Consider the following 17529-nt stretch of genomic DNA (forward strand, 5'->3'; position numbering starts at 1 on the left):
ATTTCCACATAAAGACTTTTAAAATGTGTACTGTTTGTCATCACATAATTGCTTCTAGTTCCTAATTGCTTAATGAGTAACTTTCCTTCTAATTATTACCTAGAAATGGTGACATACTAATATCGACTGTGAGTCCCACCATCACAGGAATTTTTCATCAAATTTCCTTCATTTTCTTGAGGATAACTTCCAGTTCTCTAGAACTCCATGCAGTGCAGTAAAATAACTTATGATAGGGCTGGGGATTTAGCTCAGAGGCTTAAGTGCCTGCCTGGCAAGCGCAAAATCGTGAATTTGATCCCAGGTACCAAAAAAATAAAAATAAAAATGACCTAAGATATACAGAAAATTCTCTCTTCAACCTTCTAGTCTGGGTGGCCCATAGATTTTCATTGCGTGATGGATCTTTTCATTAATTGGTTATCAGGCATTGCTCACAAATTGGAGGTTGTATTAACACCATATCTGCTACCACAAATTAGTGAGGAAAATGAGGCAGCAACATTTTCCTCTTTGCCCCAATTTATAGTAGAGCACCCAAGTGGCAAATCCAGAAAGGGATGGGGCTTTTGCTTGCTGATTGTGGCAGGCCCTAGTAGTTTATAAAAGCAACATTATGATGTTATTTTTGCAAGCAATCTCTACTTCAAATAATAAAACTAGGTATAATAAAGGCAATAGACTGAATGGGCTCTATTCTCAATTTTGCTCCATAATTAACAGCAATTACTTTTATCTGTGAGTGTTTTCCTTCAAAGCTTTTGTGTGTTTTCTCCTTTCAGTGTCATCCTGAATTATCCAGTGTGATTTTCAGTGAATGTCACTAGAGATCACTGGGCAGATACTGTTTGAATGCAGAAATCAGTAATTGTCTTTTAAGAACAGAAAGCAATAATCATACTATTTTAGTAAGCTTTCAAATTAAGCAAATTATTTGAACTGTCAGTACTCAACCTGACCTTAATTAAACCATTTGCTAGTAGTTATTCCTATGAACTAAACTCATTTTATTTGTTGGCTTTTGCAAAACCAGAGTAAAACTTCTACATTTCAAGTTTTGATTTGATGTCAGTGGTTAAATTTCTTTCACCCTGAAAATGATTATAGCAATCTTCAGTGCTCATGAGTGTAAATTTCACTTATTTGTGGCTCAGTAACTCTGGTTTCAGTTTCCTACCCAAAGCTACAAAATCACTTTGAAGAGCACCATATAAGTAAATTAAGCCATCAAGTCATCAAGCTGGGAATGTCACACCCAGGAGGGTACTTCAATACTTATAGCTGCTACTTTGGGGCTCTAACAAGAATTTCCCAAAGCTGAAAGCACTCTGCAGCTCAGAGAATTCATGGAACATAAACCTTTACTTCAAAAATAAACTTTGTATTTTGAAAACAAACCATTTATTCTTTGTATAAAAGGCCTTTTAGTTTTGTTCAGAAACAATTTAATGACTTCAGTTTATAAAAAATGCTATGGGACAATGATTACAAATGTAACCTTTACTTGAAAAGAACAAGAGCAATCTAGCCTGTTTTAACATCATGTTACTTGGCTGGAGGCCCATAGAATCCATTTGGATAGAACTTTTAATACACTGATAGTTGTTTTTCTTATATAATTCTTCATAAATTTTTATTCCTTAGAAAATTATTCTTCCAGCAGCAGAAGTAGTATTGGACATGTGCATATATACACAAACTTTGCTGTACATTAGCAAAAAGAGCTTTGTTATATTTGTACTATACCAAAATGCCTGTGAACATGACCCTAACTGCTCTGTATAAGTGTTTCCCTTCCCCTTTCTCCCTTCTCCCTTCTCCCTCTGGGTGACCTAATTGATATGTTAATCAATTCTCTCCTCTGTGAAGAATTGTAAATCCCTGCAGTCCTAACCTAATTGATATGTTAACCATTGCTGCCCTCTACAAATAACAGACCTGTGGTGCTAAAATAAAGTAACAAAAGGTTGTTAATTGCTGCTAGACTCCCCTGTTCTCTGCTGAGGAAAACAGGATCTTCCCCATTAGCCTATCTCCTGATCCACACCTAAACGCCTTACTCTGTAAACAGTAGTATGTGTATAAAGGCTGCAAGTACGCGAGGGAGGAGGAACACAGGGCAGTTGCAAAAATTGCAACTGCACTGTGTTGCTGGGCTCAGGATAAAATTAATCAGCGCTTCTTTTTTAAAAACAAGTTTTGCCCTATTTTTGAAACTCGAGATTGGGGCTGGGGATCGTTTTGGGTTATAAGAACTTTATTTATGACTTTTTAAAATAAACTTGTAAATTAGCATCTAAAAGTAATTTAGTATATGTAGGTTGGCTTTCTTTAACTGTTGATGAAGTTCAGAACATGCCACACCAAAAATCGCATAAGAGAAAATCAAAATATGCCAGAACAAATATGCCAGTTTAGTGAAAGGGCTATTTTGAGAAACTGCAAAGAAGTTTTAAAAGAAATTTACATCCATAAAGAAAATCTTTTGTAAAGGTCTCTGCTACCCGAGGAAAAAAAAGGAAAACTAAAGAGATGGTACAGATTTAAATATGCACAACAAGTTTGCTCTTGTTACTGTGCAAGCAGCTCACTGCGATTGGAAACATCATACCAATAACAAATTAATAGTACTTAAGTTTAAAAGAGAAAACATAACACTTTATTTAGAAGTGTTAGAAAACAAACAACAAAGAAGAAGAAGTGAAAATTACCTTGTGAAAAGGTAGAGGCCCAGGAACCAGATACCCAAGGGCCTTTTGTTCCAAGCTTCTTTTATTGGGTTCCCAGGCCCTTCCTCGACCTGGAACTTGCAGTAGCCAGATTAGTTCCTGGGGATGTCATGGATAGTTCCCAGGCCTTAAGACCCTAACCTGCCATGCCATCATCCATGTACCCATTCCTAAGTTATATTTATTTGATTTTCTCTTTCCTTGTCAGTCCCTGTCTCTAAAATGTACAGAGCAATTAGAAGGGACCTTATATACAAGATGGAATTAGAATTTAAGTAAGGGGCCAGTGGAGGCCCTAGGGTGAGAATACACTAAATAAGAGCTTTCTTTTAAGTGGCCACTTGGTTTCCTTTGCATTTGACTGGAAGTGGGTGAGGGGCAGCTATCTAGGTTTGCAGTTTCTGTGTTGCCCTGGGGCTTGTCTGTCTGTTTTCTCTCTTGTCTTGTTCTTGTTCTCTCCAGTGAAGCTTTGTTTCTAGTCAGGATTAACCAGAAAACCCAGTGTCACCCCTACGTTATGCGTTTCCTTGTGTACAGCCACAGTGCTCTTCTACTTGGTCATCAATCCCAATTTGTCCTTAGTAGAGTCAGAGTTCAGTATAATTTCTCTTCTCCATAGATGACTCCGTTGCAATGGTTCCCAACACAGTCATGTAGCCTCCATCTCCTAAAAAAAGTTCTTCCCACCATCTTTAAGTAGTTTCATTTTTAAGACTTTTATAGAACTATACACGGTACAGAGAAAATTATTTTCCTTCCCCTTCAGCATACATGGTATAGTCAATAATGTGAATAAAATTTAAATTTCTTATAAATTTTGATATTGAGAATCATTAGCCTTTAAATAATGGATATAAATAGCTTGAGAAAATGAATAATAATAAAATAATTCAAAAGAAATGTTGAAGCTGGGCATGGTGGTACATATTTGTAATCCTAGTACTCTGGGAAGTTGTGGCAGGACAATAGCGAGTTTGAACTCAACCTGGGCAATTTAGTGACTTAGTGCGACTGTGACTCAAAAGAAGAGGAGAAGGAGGAGGGAAAGATGGAAGAAAAAGAGGAGAAGAACAAGGTGGAGGGATGAGGAAGGGGACAAGGAGAGGAAATGGTATGCTCACCCCAGCAGTTAGCTCACATTGTTTATTGAGTAATCTCTACTGGACACTAATTCATGGAAAAATGTATAATATAAAACCATTTTTAACTCCAAAAATGTAAGTTACACTACATTCACAGTTCTGGTTTATATTTTATATTTTTTTCAGTGCATGGGATCAAATATATGAATACTTTTTTAAAATGGAGATGTTCATATAGTTATTTTCTGGAGATGCAGCAAGAAAAGAGGCAAGACAGAACAATAGGGAAAGAGAGTCTTCCTACCAGGATATTTCTTTTCAGGGAAACTCTGAGCTCTAACCCAGAGAAATTTATGATATCAAAGCAAATTCAAGAAAGTCTTTAAACAAGCATATTGCAATAAATAAGTGAAGCAAGATATAAAGTCTGAACACAACTGCACTGAAAGAAGAGTCTAAGGTTGTTACGGGCTGAGGTAAGGTGATCACAGATCAGCTGTGTTTGGTAACTGCCAAAAGGTAAAGTAAAATTTCTCCTGGTAGGCTAAGGAAGAAGGATGAAAAGGTTAAGCCAGGTCTAGCCTGAGTTCTTTAGCGATTTAGTAAGAGTCTGTCTCAACATAGAAAGAGGCTGGAGATTTAGCTTTGTGGAGTCCCCGAGATTAATACCCAGTTCCATAAAAATTAAAAACAACAATAGCAATCGCAACAGCAACAACAAACAACAACCACCATTTCTGTCTTCATGGTAGGAGGTCCTTTAACAACTTGGAGCAAATCACAGCGTGAAGTTAGACTCCCACCCAGCCACAGAGAGAGAGAGAGAGAGACAGAGAGAGAGAGAGAGAGAGAGAGAGAGAGAGAGAGAGAAAGAGGTGCTAATTTCCTTATAGTTTCTAGATCCTTAAAAAAGACACGCTGGATTGGTAAACTGGCAATAAGCTTTTAGAAAGATTTACATCCTAAGATGGCAGGGAAAAGATTTATAATTGCAGGTTGAAAGTCAGTGCTGTAACATGAAAGTGGTCAGGAGCATGGAGTCAAAAAGGAACATATGTAAAGTTTAGCCAAAAGGAAAGGAACATTAGAGTCAATTAAATGCCTCTTTAGAACCAATAAAAGGTTACTAATCAGAATGACAATCACGTTAATTCGACCTCAGGAAGTGAATAACAATAAGATAATATTTCAATTACTTTTAAACATCGCAGACTTACTTTTATTTTACTCGCAACTTCTCTGAAAGCATTTCTTTATGGTATTAACGAAAAAGAAAACCAGTTTCTCTCGGTAGGAAAATGGGTAAACAGTAATGTATCCATAGCATGGCACATTAAGCAGCTATTAAAATCAATGTAACCAATTTATATCTGTTGTCCTCCAATAGATCTTCAAGATGTTTTGCTTCAGTTCTTCATGTCAGAATCCTTGAGGTTGACATCTCTCTTGCATCTCACTTCCAATTTTTCAGAAAATCCTGTTAGCTCTCATTAAATATGCTCACAGTTTCTACTGCCACCATCCATCCCACCAGCAGTTTTTTCTGGCCTGATCTATTACAATGGCTGCATCACTGGTCTCCCCGTTTCTACAGTGCTCCCCCTCCCAGATGTATTTTTACACTGCAGTAAAAATCCACTTTAACAATATAAGTCAGTGCAATAAATCAGAGAGTGTTACCCCTCAGCTTCAATCATTAGCCAGCCCTGTGTGATCCGATCCTTTCCTTCCATCTTTATCTCTTTCCTTCTTCTCTAGATCTTGTCACAGTAGGCTCCTTATTAGTCTCCAAATATGTCTAAGACTCATTGCTTTTGTACAACCTGCTTCAATTAGTCTCATCGTAACACCAACCACACCTAACTGTGCACCCCAAAGATCTCCAAAAGTCTCATCTTGTTGCAGACATGAATTCCAAGATTAAAGTATATCTTCTCACTCTCACACTGCATGCCTAGACCCCCATCTCCTGATGGCTTTTTCATCTAGCAAATGTATTATTTACCTCCATATGCTTGTGATTTATTTTTGTCTCTCTTCATTAGAATGAATTTTTTACAAGAGTAAGAATCTGTGTTTTATTGATAGTGTCACACAGATGACACCAATTAAATATTTGTTGAATACATGAATGAAAAGTAATGCCTATCATCTGAATAAAGTAAAAAACCCATTTAAAATGACAAATCTTATATCCTATCTATTCCCAAGTATCTTTTTGCAACCTTAAAAAGCTAGCAACCATTAGTATACACTAGGCAAAAACTTACATTAATGATAACAATTTGTATTTTAAATTTTATGCAGGATGAGTTTACAGGTTTTTCGGCGACCTTAAAACATATAAAATATATGTAACCAGAGGCAAAGTCAGCATAGGAAACAAATTTCTAGAATAATTTCATGTTTTCTAGAAGTATGTGGTAGCAATGTTATAATTTCAACACTGGTAAAATAATTTCATAGGCTTTTGCTTTATGGACTAAAGTAAATCCACTTAGAATACTTTTTTGGGGGGAGACGTTTTATTTGTATAATTTGTTTTGTTTAAGAATATCCTCTACCACTACAAACAAATTTATGGTCTGTCATTAATAAAATGCTAAATGTATTCTACAGTTTCTCTTTTTTTTTGCTCTATTTTTAAGATATTCTGTGAGAGCTAGAAGCTATAGCATTAAGGGATAAACACTGTAGGTATAAAATTATGTTAAACTTTATGTATAATCTCTTTTTAAAGACTCACACACACACACACTATATATATATATATATATATATATATATATTATTCTAGCAACCAACACAATCTGTAGGTTATTTTAAAATATTCTTTCTTGAAGAGTTTTTTCTGACTTAACCCAGTAATGTTTGTTCAAGTCCCCCCAGCTTTCACCAAAAAAGACAGCAGTGAAAGCAACAGAGATACAGTATGATGCACTCAAGCTGAATTTTTGAAAAATATACATGTGAAAATCATAAATCTTAGATTTGCTATTGACCTGACCATGGAGAAAGCAAAAATTACAGAGCATTGAGTGCTAAATCGCAAGTTGATATGCAAATAAATACTAAAGCCATATTATAAGCTAAAGGCTATTCACTAAGCAAGGCCAATATGCCTTGTATTCATAGATCTTAATCATAAACAGCAGATCTTTACTCTGGTTGCTATAAACAGAAAAGGGGATTTTTAAAAAATTTAATACCATTTTTTTTCAAGTGTTTTTGAGACAGGCTCTTGCTCAGGCTAACCTTGAACTCCCATATGTACCCCAGGGTGCCCTCAAGTCTTCAGCATCCAACTCTTGAGTGCTGAGATTACAACTGTGTGCCACCATATCTGGCTATTTTTAGAAGTGTTCTAGATGGCTCTGCAGGATGAAGACTAGAATAATACTGCAGGAAGTCTGCCCACTTCACGGACTTACAAGCTAATGCTAACATCACCAGCAGCAAGGGGTCCAGCTATCTTTGTTCTTGAGCCATTCTCTTTGCATGGAGCATCGTCCTGCAGCATGGATCAACAACTCAATACAGGCATCGCCCAGCTACCAGTCACCAGGAAGATCTGGGGTCTAATTTCTTTGGTACACACTTGGGATAGGTCACTGCCTTCCAACAAAATGCCTAAAGGATTGATTTCACAAATCAAAACCAAGATCTCAGATGATGGAAATGTTTCAAAACAAAGTTTTCAAATAACTTAGTTACAAACAGGTACATTTAGCATAATTGTCCAACCATAAACAGTGCCAAAGAAATAGTCTAGTGTATTAAAAAGTTATACTATAGCAATCACTGAAATTAAGACTATTATTTGCTGTTGAAAGAATTATTGCCATATTGGTGAATATATGTTATATTATACTACCATCAGAAACTGAAATATACTTTTTTAAAAAGCAATTGAGCATAGGAGTAGTGTTTATCTCATAAAAGAGGTCCTTTTGTTAAGCCCTCTTTATTAGTATCAGTCAAAACAGGCAAGAGTGTGAATGCTTGACAACAGATATAGCGGAGTTTAAATTTCTGTGTCATTTCTTGATAAAATGTAAACTCCAACAGGTATTTAACTCCTTTGCCACTTAGATTTCTCATTTGTAAAAATGGAAATACTAAGAGTTTACCTTCAGGAAACGGTTGTAAATACTGAATTTATATGAATTAGAACAGTGTTGTCCAGGCACACACCTGTAGTCCTAGCACTCATGAGACTCAGGCAGTAAAATCTCCAAGTTTGAGGCCAGGCTGAACTACACAGTGAGACCCTGTCTCAAACAAACCAAGCAATCAACACACTAAGTGAGCAAACAAATAAGCAAAAATCCACAAACAAACACAGTGTGGTCATAGAGTCATACATGCACTTGTGAGCCATGTGATGGCTTGTATCTAGACATGTCCTCAAAGCCTCATGAGCACATAGGTTGGATCCAGGGTATGTAAATGTAGATTCAGGGTGTGCAATAGCTAAATCAGTCCATTGATTGGTTTAAAATAGTTGTGGATGTGGATAATGAGGAGGTCCACTCTGAGTGTGGGTCACACTAATCAGTAGGTTTATATCCTGAATGGAATATAAAGAGGAAAGAAAGAAGGCATGTTTGCTGCTTGCTGCTTCCTGCCTGTCCATCATGGACTATTTCTCCTCTCCCAAGCCCCCTGTCTTGAAGCCAGCTGCCTATGGACTGAAATCTCTAGAAATGTGAGCCCAAATCAACCTTTCCACCTTCACTTGTGAGTGGTGGTGATTTTGTCCCAGTAATGAGAAAAATGACCAAGACAAGCCACCATCACTGTTTCTGCAATGTCACATGTGCTGAAATTGTGGCACAGCAGTGGTATAATAGCATACGTGTCCCTTTTTTTTTTAACGTGTCCCTTTTGACAGCAGGAACTTTATTTCTCTGCTGCATTGGAATTTTCCTTTGACTTGAATTGGGGCTCCTTGAGTTGTAGTCCCAGCTTTACAGTAACTGTTTAAACCCTGGGCAAGACACAGTTTACTAATTTACAAAAGGAAAAGCTTTAAAAAGTCAAGCTTGAATGATACTTAGAAATTCTTCTATAATAAGTGCTGGGAAAAAGGCCAAAATCTGCCTAAAACCTGATGATAAACAAATCCCCAAATCTGGCTTTACTCTCCACAATAGTGGATAGAGATGTATTAAGAACATTTTATTTGGGATTTGCTCTCCCACATTCCAAGAAACAGCATTAAAGCTTTCCTCACAAATTGAAAGCAACAGATTCCAGGAAAACAGATGCCCACCTGGAGACAGAGGATATGTGTAATAACAACTGTTCAACAAAAGCCGTTGTGTTGGGAGACAGAGAAACAATGTCAGTTAATAAAACTACCTGGGGATGTCTAATAAACAGACAAAGCCATAGCCTCTGGTGCTACTTATTCATACATTCAGAGCATATTCTAAAATAGAATTTTCACCAGTCTTTAAGCTGTGTGTGGTTGCTAGAGTTCTTGTTTTCAGATCAAGAAACAATTCACCTTAGTGGAAAGTGTTTTCCCTGACCTAGATATCTGGCTACCAACCCTCTCCAGAGTCAATTGCAAGAGGAAAGCCCAACAGAAATGTCAAGGACCAAGCACAGTCACCTGCAAACTCATTGCTCACTGGATTGAAAACTTCCGAATCTGTGATGGATCAATGCCTAATTCATGATCTGAAAATGTAGAAGGAATTGCACATGTCATGCTGTTAAGCTTTCTGAGGATAGGTGACCACCTAAATGCAATGACAGGCTACAAAACTTACTGAAATGTAACACTAAGCTGGAAATCCCAGAGAGGGTGAGATAATGATGGGCCAAAGAAGCAGAATGTAGACAGTCATTGTAAAGAAGTTCAGAAAACTGGACTTAATGACTATGTGGGCAAAATATGAAAAATTTTGTGGTGCAATACTAGTATTTAACACAGAAAGAAAATAATAATGGAAATTAGTCATTAAGGCAAAAAAAAAAAAAAAAAACGGAGATAAAATTAGAGAGCTGGTAAGTCTGAATTTGACCTCTACTATATCTGCTTTCAGGCTCAAATTTTCAATCATATACTAAAAACAGAATAGTGCTTTAATGCATAAAGCAATAAATGTATTTCCCTTTTTGTTGTTTTTATGGTTTTGTTTGATTGTTTGCTTGACACATGGGCTCACTATGTAGTCCAGGCTGGCCTTCAGTTCATGGCAATCCTCCTGTCTCAGCCTCCCAAGTACTGGGGCTACAGGCATGCACACCGAACCCAATTCCTTTTTTAACTCCAGTGTTTCTGCATTTTTCTTTTTATGACCTTTCACGAAGACAGTGGTCCTGATTAAACTTCCTTGAAGTAGAATTACGAAAAGAGCTGAAATGTACCCACATAGTTGGCTTTGCTATTTCACAAACTTTGGGAAAACAAATTTTATTTATTTATTTTAATTTTATTTTATGCAGAGTGTGTAAGATAGATGACCACATTACTGAATTTCTGTTGGAACACTGAACAGAAGGATTTGCACTGTCAATGTTCAAGTGTCTAGCCCCTGTTTATGCTTTGATTGTGTGACTTTGGCAACAATTTTTTAAGATGACAATGAGTAATGTATCAACTAGCAATTCTATGATGATAATTTTTTTAAATTCAGTATTGGTACACCCTTCTTTTCTGTTTTTCTATTTTCTTTTCTTTCTTTCTTTTTTTTTTTTTTTAAAGCAAAAGATGGAAAACAAATTACAAACCTGCACAAAATATCTGGGAGACGAGGTGGGAAGAGACTTCAACTGGAGGTGGACAGGGGGAGAAACAAGGATAGGAAGACACACGTGTGCTTGCAATTAAGAGGGAAGAAGAACCTTGTATAAGACAAGAGGTACTTGGTCCAGGAAAAGAAGATGCCTCCACATTCCCCCAGCCACACAGTTCTCAGACAATCCTGTGGAGGTTCCTGAGTGCCAGGATATTGCAGAAGCAGGCAAACACAGGCCATGTCACCACCTCCTAGTAGCATCATTAAAGTGAGCTTGTGGTAACAAAGAAAGGGGCATGTGGTCATGAGCTCTATACGGATAAGACCTGTGTCTTGTGGCTCCCTATTTCCTAGTTCCCCGAATATGTCAGGCACATAATAAGAGTCTACTTAGTATTTGCATGATTGAGTGAGTGTATGGGAATGATAATTAGATATGACTGTTCTGTTTTTTTTTTTTTTTTTGCTTTATGTTTTTGGCCAGCACTTGGGATTGAACTTAGGGCCTTGAGAATGTTGGGAAGCTGATTTATCATTAAATTATTTTGTCTTCCCAAGAACCAGATGTGCGTCACATGAATCATGAGAACCAAAGAAATAAAAACCACATAGGAAGACAGACCTACCAGTATCTTCTTTCACACAGTCTCGAGGACCATTTACTCCCTGATTTCCACCCAGTTTTGCTTAATTAGTGCCCTGACACTTCATGGTCTTTGAAGAACTCAGGAATATCTTCAGGGAACTGGAAGAAGACTGCTGGAGATTAAGTTATTCCCATCCCTGCAGAATTGAGTGTCATAGCAGAAGGAAACTCAATGATTTTTTAGAAAATTTATTTACTGAGATCTTAGTATATACCAGAAACTGTTCTACCAACAAACCAACACAGATTTATAGAAACAGAAAGTTATGTTTCATGCACACAACTAATAATTTTCAAACTTACTGTAGATGAATTACTGTTCAGTGATAAATTGATAATAATGCAAGAGAATCATCAAGGAAGGTATAATGATAATACACATTTTGTAGATGAGGAAAATAAAGTAAATTTAGTTATTGTGCCCCAGGTTACAAAAATTAAAATAGTAGAGTGAGGTCCAAACGTCATGCTTGTAACTCAGGAGTATATTCTCTAAATCTTGATTTACGGTTCTTTCTGGGATGTGTCCCTTGGACTCCTTATCACTACAGCCAAATGCTCTTAAGCAATCTTCAACTCAAACTCAACTTATATAGTCAAAACTAACTCAACATCTACTTTAGCAATTTTCCCCCGATTTCTCATTACAGGGAATGTAATGCTTCTCAATCTAAATTGACTGGCCCCAAATTTGTTTTCCTTCCTTTCTGTCTCCCCTCTGTATTGTCCACAGCCCAGCCTTTGTCTAATTAAACACCAGATGCTGTTGCTTGGCTCTTCTTCATTTTCCCTGTCAGGTCACACACCATGCTTACACTACTGACCCTTGGGTTTGCTTCTCCAGTACAAATTTCTGCATAATAATTTTCACAGTCCAAAAATAATGACTTTTAAGAAACAAACAATTTAATACTCACATCCATGTCATCATGGTTTAAGGACAAAGCCCCTAGTGCCTTGACATACCATGGAGTAGATCATGGTATCAGGCTAATTTGCTGTCCAAGCCTCACCTCTCACTTTAGCTACTTCAGTCCTAGTAAATTAATTAACATCTACAGGATGCACAATCTGCACTCTTACAAATAATTTGCCTTATTTTAACAAAGCCTTCAGCTTTACTCTGGCTTTCGTCAGGAAAAAAGTGAACTCATTCTTCTGACCCCAGTGTAGACACGACTTCCTCAGAGATGAGAATTTTCTTCACTCTGCCAATCTAAGTTGGGTAACCTTTCCAAGTTCCTCAGTAGTTGTTACTTAGTACATTATTATTTATGTCTCTGTCTTTTCCTCCAGACAACATTTTCTTTGTGAGCTGGGACAGTGTCTTGATGACCTGTATGCTTATACTCAGCAAAATGGCTGCCTAGGCATGAAATTTAAAGCAGCAGCAACAACTTGACTGAATGAAATAATAATTACACTAAATAATTTCTCCCAAGTAGGAATTAAGCAATGGACTAATTCAAATAAGGAGGAGAAATATTTTTGAGCAAAATTTGGCATAAGAGGAGAGAAGGGCTATGGGATTAAAACAAGGATGGAATCAAAAATGTTACTCTAACTGGATCAAATCAGCAGGCTGCCAACTTTCTATCAGCCAAATGCAAAGCAGCAGCCACAGCTGCGTTTTTCTTGAAATCCAAATATAAGACCAGTTTTCCCTGGGCTAACAGCTGCAGACTGCTAATAATTGCAGATACCGGCTTAAAAAGGACCTAGTGAAGTTGAGCAGATTAAAACACAGGCAAGACTGAAAATGAGAATGATAGAACACAAAATATTCGTTAGTGGAATATTTGATCAGACAAGGACTGAAATCCCTGATGATTAGATCTCAGTAATTTATTCTGATGGGAAAGTACTGGTAAGAAACAGACCAAGACCTAATCTTCCTTCACAATAAGGGGATCTTATCAGGGTTCTGAAACTCTCCAATCTCCTGACATTAGATAGGTTCTTTTATTTTCCTCCTCTTTAAATTGAAAATAACAAAATCTCTTCTGCTAATTGCCTGGGTGTTTTGAAGTTCAAAGAAGGGTAAGATAGAGTTCTAGATAAACTCAAGGGGTGTCCATGTATATGTGGTAACGAGGCAGTCTAAAGGCATTACTGGCAGCTGCTCTCCAGTGAACTGATATTAAAGCAGCAGTTCTCCATGGTGGGTTATTACCCAGCAGAATGTGTTTTAGAGCCTTGTGTATCATTTTTAGTGGGCCATGATGGGAGGAGCCACTAAATTGAATGTGTAGAGGTCACTGATGCTTGTTGCCCTACAATAAGCAGAACTGTCCTGTGCAATGAAGAATTTCTAGTCTATGGTACAACTTTATAATGTCTGAAGTAAAAAAGAAAAAATAAATGTGTTACACTTAGCAGAAGTTAAAATAAAAGTCTCAAATTTTTGTTCATTGCACAAGGATGCCTGCCCTGCCAGGCATCAGACCAAAGTTTAGTCAGGCCATGTGCCCTGGGCAGAGATGTATCTGCAAGGAAGATGCTTCCAAAACATTCTTCTATGAACTTGAGCTCCACTGTATACACACATAATATTTTTTATTATATTAATATGTTCTGATTTTCAAGAAAGTAATTGCCATAAAAATCTAGGCAACATTGAACTTCGTTCTTTGGAAAATACAATATGAGATTTCTCATCATTTCAAAACATTGTGTTTCAATGGCAATGTTAATCATGGTATTTGAGGTATCAAAGCCTCCATCTGTCTATCTTTGTGTTTATCTCTTTTATGTGTGTATACAAACAGGTTTTATTTAACAGAAATTCTGATACTTCGTAGTTATCCAATTAATTTTATTTTCTTATATCTTCCTTTACAACCCCAAGTGCTTATGAAAAAGAATAAAAAAGACAATTACTTCCCCACCTAATTTTCATCAGTTAGAAATTATTCTTTATTCTATCAAAGAGGTAGAATATATTTCTCATAATACTGGGGTTTTATGTTGATTTGAAAAAATCAATATGATAGCAAATGTTATGCTAGAGCCTTTGCAAAGAATGTACCATATGTCCACAGCTAAACAATCTCTGTATTTATTATTGCAAGGGTGATTATTTTTTCACAAATGTGCTGCCAATCTAAAATAAATGACATTACTTTGCATTTGGAGAAAAAGGATGTTTATTTTGGAAGGATTTACAAAGAAATTTCATGATCATTAAAGTTAACTACAAATCCCTGTTTATTATACTCTATTTAAGATAATTTGAAATGAGAGAAAGTTCATATTGACAGCTATAGAATGTGTCTTCTATGTATCTATCACATACTATACTATGCTGAAAACTCTAGAATAATAAAGAGTTAAACCAAATGACAAATAACATCCAAGAAAAAAGAAATACATTATATTGTTTAGAGAGACATTGTATTTGTAATTCCAAAAGAAAGACCCTTAGCTGTACTAGGATTCATTGAGAAACTCTTGAGAGAATTTTGTCTTTATGTAGAATACTGAGCTGTATTTTCACTAGGGGGATATTATAGTTATACAGAAAAATGAGTGTCTAAATCAGTCAGGAAAATCACAGAAGGAATAAAACTTTAGCTGTGTTTTAGGAGAGGTTTAGAAGTTTTCTCCAGTGAAAGGTATAAGGAAAACTTCAACAAAATAAAGAATGCCTAGAACCCACTTAGCATGGTGGTACAGGTAACACATATTAAAAGTTCTTATTGGCAGTTCATTCTATGGTCACATAACACCATCTGCAATTGCTGCTGCTCATCAAGCAATGATGGCATTCTCTAGTAGCGATCAAAGGCAAAAGCTGTGCCTTTGAGAAAGAAAGAGGGAAACTCAAAAGCAGATGAGCAAGATGAGACATTTCAGCACTCTAATTCCCTGAGGTGGCATCATATATAACAAGGATGGGGCCGGCACTGTCGGGATGCAATGTGAGTTACTCTACAGGAAGATGTCCTGCAGCTGTTCCTCTCCGCGCTTTTTAGGCTGTCTATTTGCAGGAAGCTTTTAATGTCTGCAGGTGGGCACAGTGTGTCAGACCTGTGCCTACAGACAAATTTGGGAGCTGTTCTACCAGCCAAAGCAAGGGTGCACCATAAATCCCAGCTTGACTTTGTGCCAGGCATTATGGAGATAACTGCTGATGCCAGACGTCCACTATGTCAGTTAATGACTATCATAGCCAGTTCGTAATTAACAAAAAGAATAAAGTTCCATCTCTAATGTCACCTTGAACAACTTAAATTTAAATTTTGATTTTAAAAAGTAATTTTTTTCTTATGTCTGAAATAGGAAAATGACTCTATCTATCTATCTATATCTATATCTATATCTATATCTATATATATATACAAATATATATATACATACATACATATTTAGTCAACTTTTCTGTGGCTGAGGCACAGTATCTGAGGTACCTGGAGCTTAAAGGAGAGGTTTAATTTGGATCATGGTCTCACAGGATTCAGTTCATGGCATTGCAGGCACCAAGACAAACCAGAACACAACCAAACACGGCAGAGCAGATATTTAGTACATGGTGGTTGGGAAACAGAGCAGGGGGAGCGTTCCCTATGGAAAGGGGCAAAGGTCAAACATAGAGCCCAAGATGACAGCTCCATAGTCCACCCAGACTTACCCAGAGGTGTGCTCCACCAACTCTCCAACCCCTCAGGGGAATGCTAAAGTCAGTAAAGCTGACCCACTGCCCCGCCTGCTGCAATACTTACAAACATTCATTTGATGAGTATTTGCATTAATCAATATTTTTTAAAATCAGCACTGAAATAAATATTCATTTTTTTTTAAAAACTGAGGTGTTTTCTGTTACCCATGTCTCTCCAAGCTCGCCCTGCTATGTCCCTAAACATTTGTTAACAGTGAAGCGTGCCAGGTTAGCTTCCTGATGAACTATGACAAAGGGAATCTAGTTATAATACACATATTTGAAAGAAGAAAATATGGGAATATTTTTGTACTTTGCTTTCTTTTGAAAAAAAATCAGGGAAAGAATTCAAAAAGGATTCGATGACATGGAACTGTGAATATTTTCCTACCAGCCAAGATGTGCAATGCAAACTGACATGTGTAGAACATCAGAGACTTTGAACTTCCAGCGCTGCAGCACGAGTGAGATAATCAAGCTGCGGTTTAGATGGACCCTAATGCTTCACAGAAAACCTGACAGGTGCTGAAGAATATGTGTACAGACCTCCTAAAGCTGGTGCTGAAAATATCACATTAGTCAGAGACTGAGACTGAAGACCCATGTCTGCAAAATGGAAATAAGGCATGTGGCTGTGTATTTTTCAATGATTTGGATTCTTTAGGGTTCTCATTACAAATGGCAGACTCAATATTTCTTAAAATTTTTATTTATTTTTTATTTTTCCACCTAGTTATACCTCCTTCTCTAAAGTTGGGTGAGTTGATTCCAAGCAGCAAAAATTGCATAGGAAGCATTCCCTTCCTATGGTAAGAAAAAGTTCTTGGAGTATGAGACAAAACTTTTTGAAATGCTATCAATATTTTCTATTAGATGAGCTTAGTTATTCATGTAATTCCAACCCTGATGACATTCTGCCACAAAGAAAAAAGAAAAAGATTTTCTAAACATCCTGGTAAACTCTTCTGGCCAAGCTTAGGCTATCATCAGCCAAAATGGGTCCAAGTTCAGAAACTAGAGAACTCTGAGTTTCGTGAGTTCATTTTATATATTCAAAAGAACCACAGGCATTTTGATATTGCTTTTAACTTTACATTTTACACATAGGGAAATTTAGCAGCAATAAAAAATTAAAAAGCATAGCCTTGGATACTGTGTTATGAATATGATTCAGATTTCAACTACTCATGGCTACAAGTACAGAGAGAACTCTTGAGATCAAGCCTATTTGTCTGCGATTGCTTCTTCTTCAGGATCATTAAGTGAAAAGTTTATGATTATGTTGTGCTCTTTACTAGACATTTAAAATTCAGTGGTTTTGTTGGTCTTTTCCTTCTTCTGTATTTTGCCTCTTTACTCAGAGCCTCTCCACTTCAATTAACTTGAACTAAGAATCCAGTAGAAGTGAATGCAATCTGCCTGTACAGGTAGGCAGCCAACACATATTCTTGAGAAAAGTTGCTACAATAGCAATTTATAGAATGAATGGAAATAAGAAATATAAAAGTTAAAATTATCAATGAGAAAATAAGTTACAAAAAATATAAACTCAACTGTGTGTGCATACATTTTAATCATACTTTTATAAAATTTAAATAATGAGCTTTACATAGTTCTGTTTTAAAGCTTTAAACTACATTCATTTTTCAGGCACTATATGTTT

This window comes from Cavia porcellus, unplaced genomic scaffold, assembly GCF_034190915.1.
Source record: "Cavia porcellus strain 051 isolate PalLab524CR breed Dunkin Hartley unplaced genomic scaffold, mCavPor4.1 scaffold_18, whole genome shotgun sequence".
NCBI lineage: Eukaryota > Metazoa > Chordata > Mammalia > Rodentia > Caviidae > Cavia > Cavia porcellus.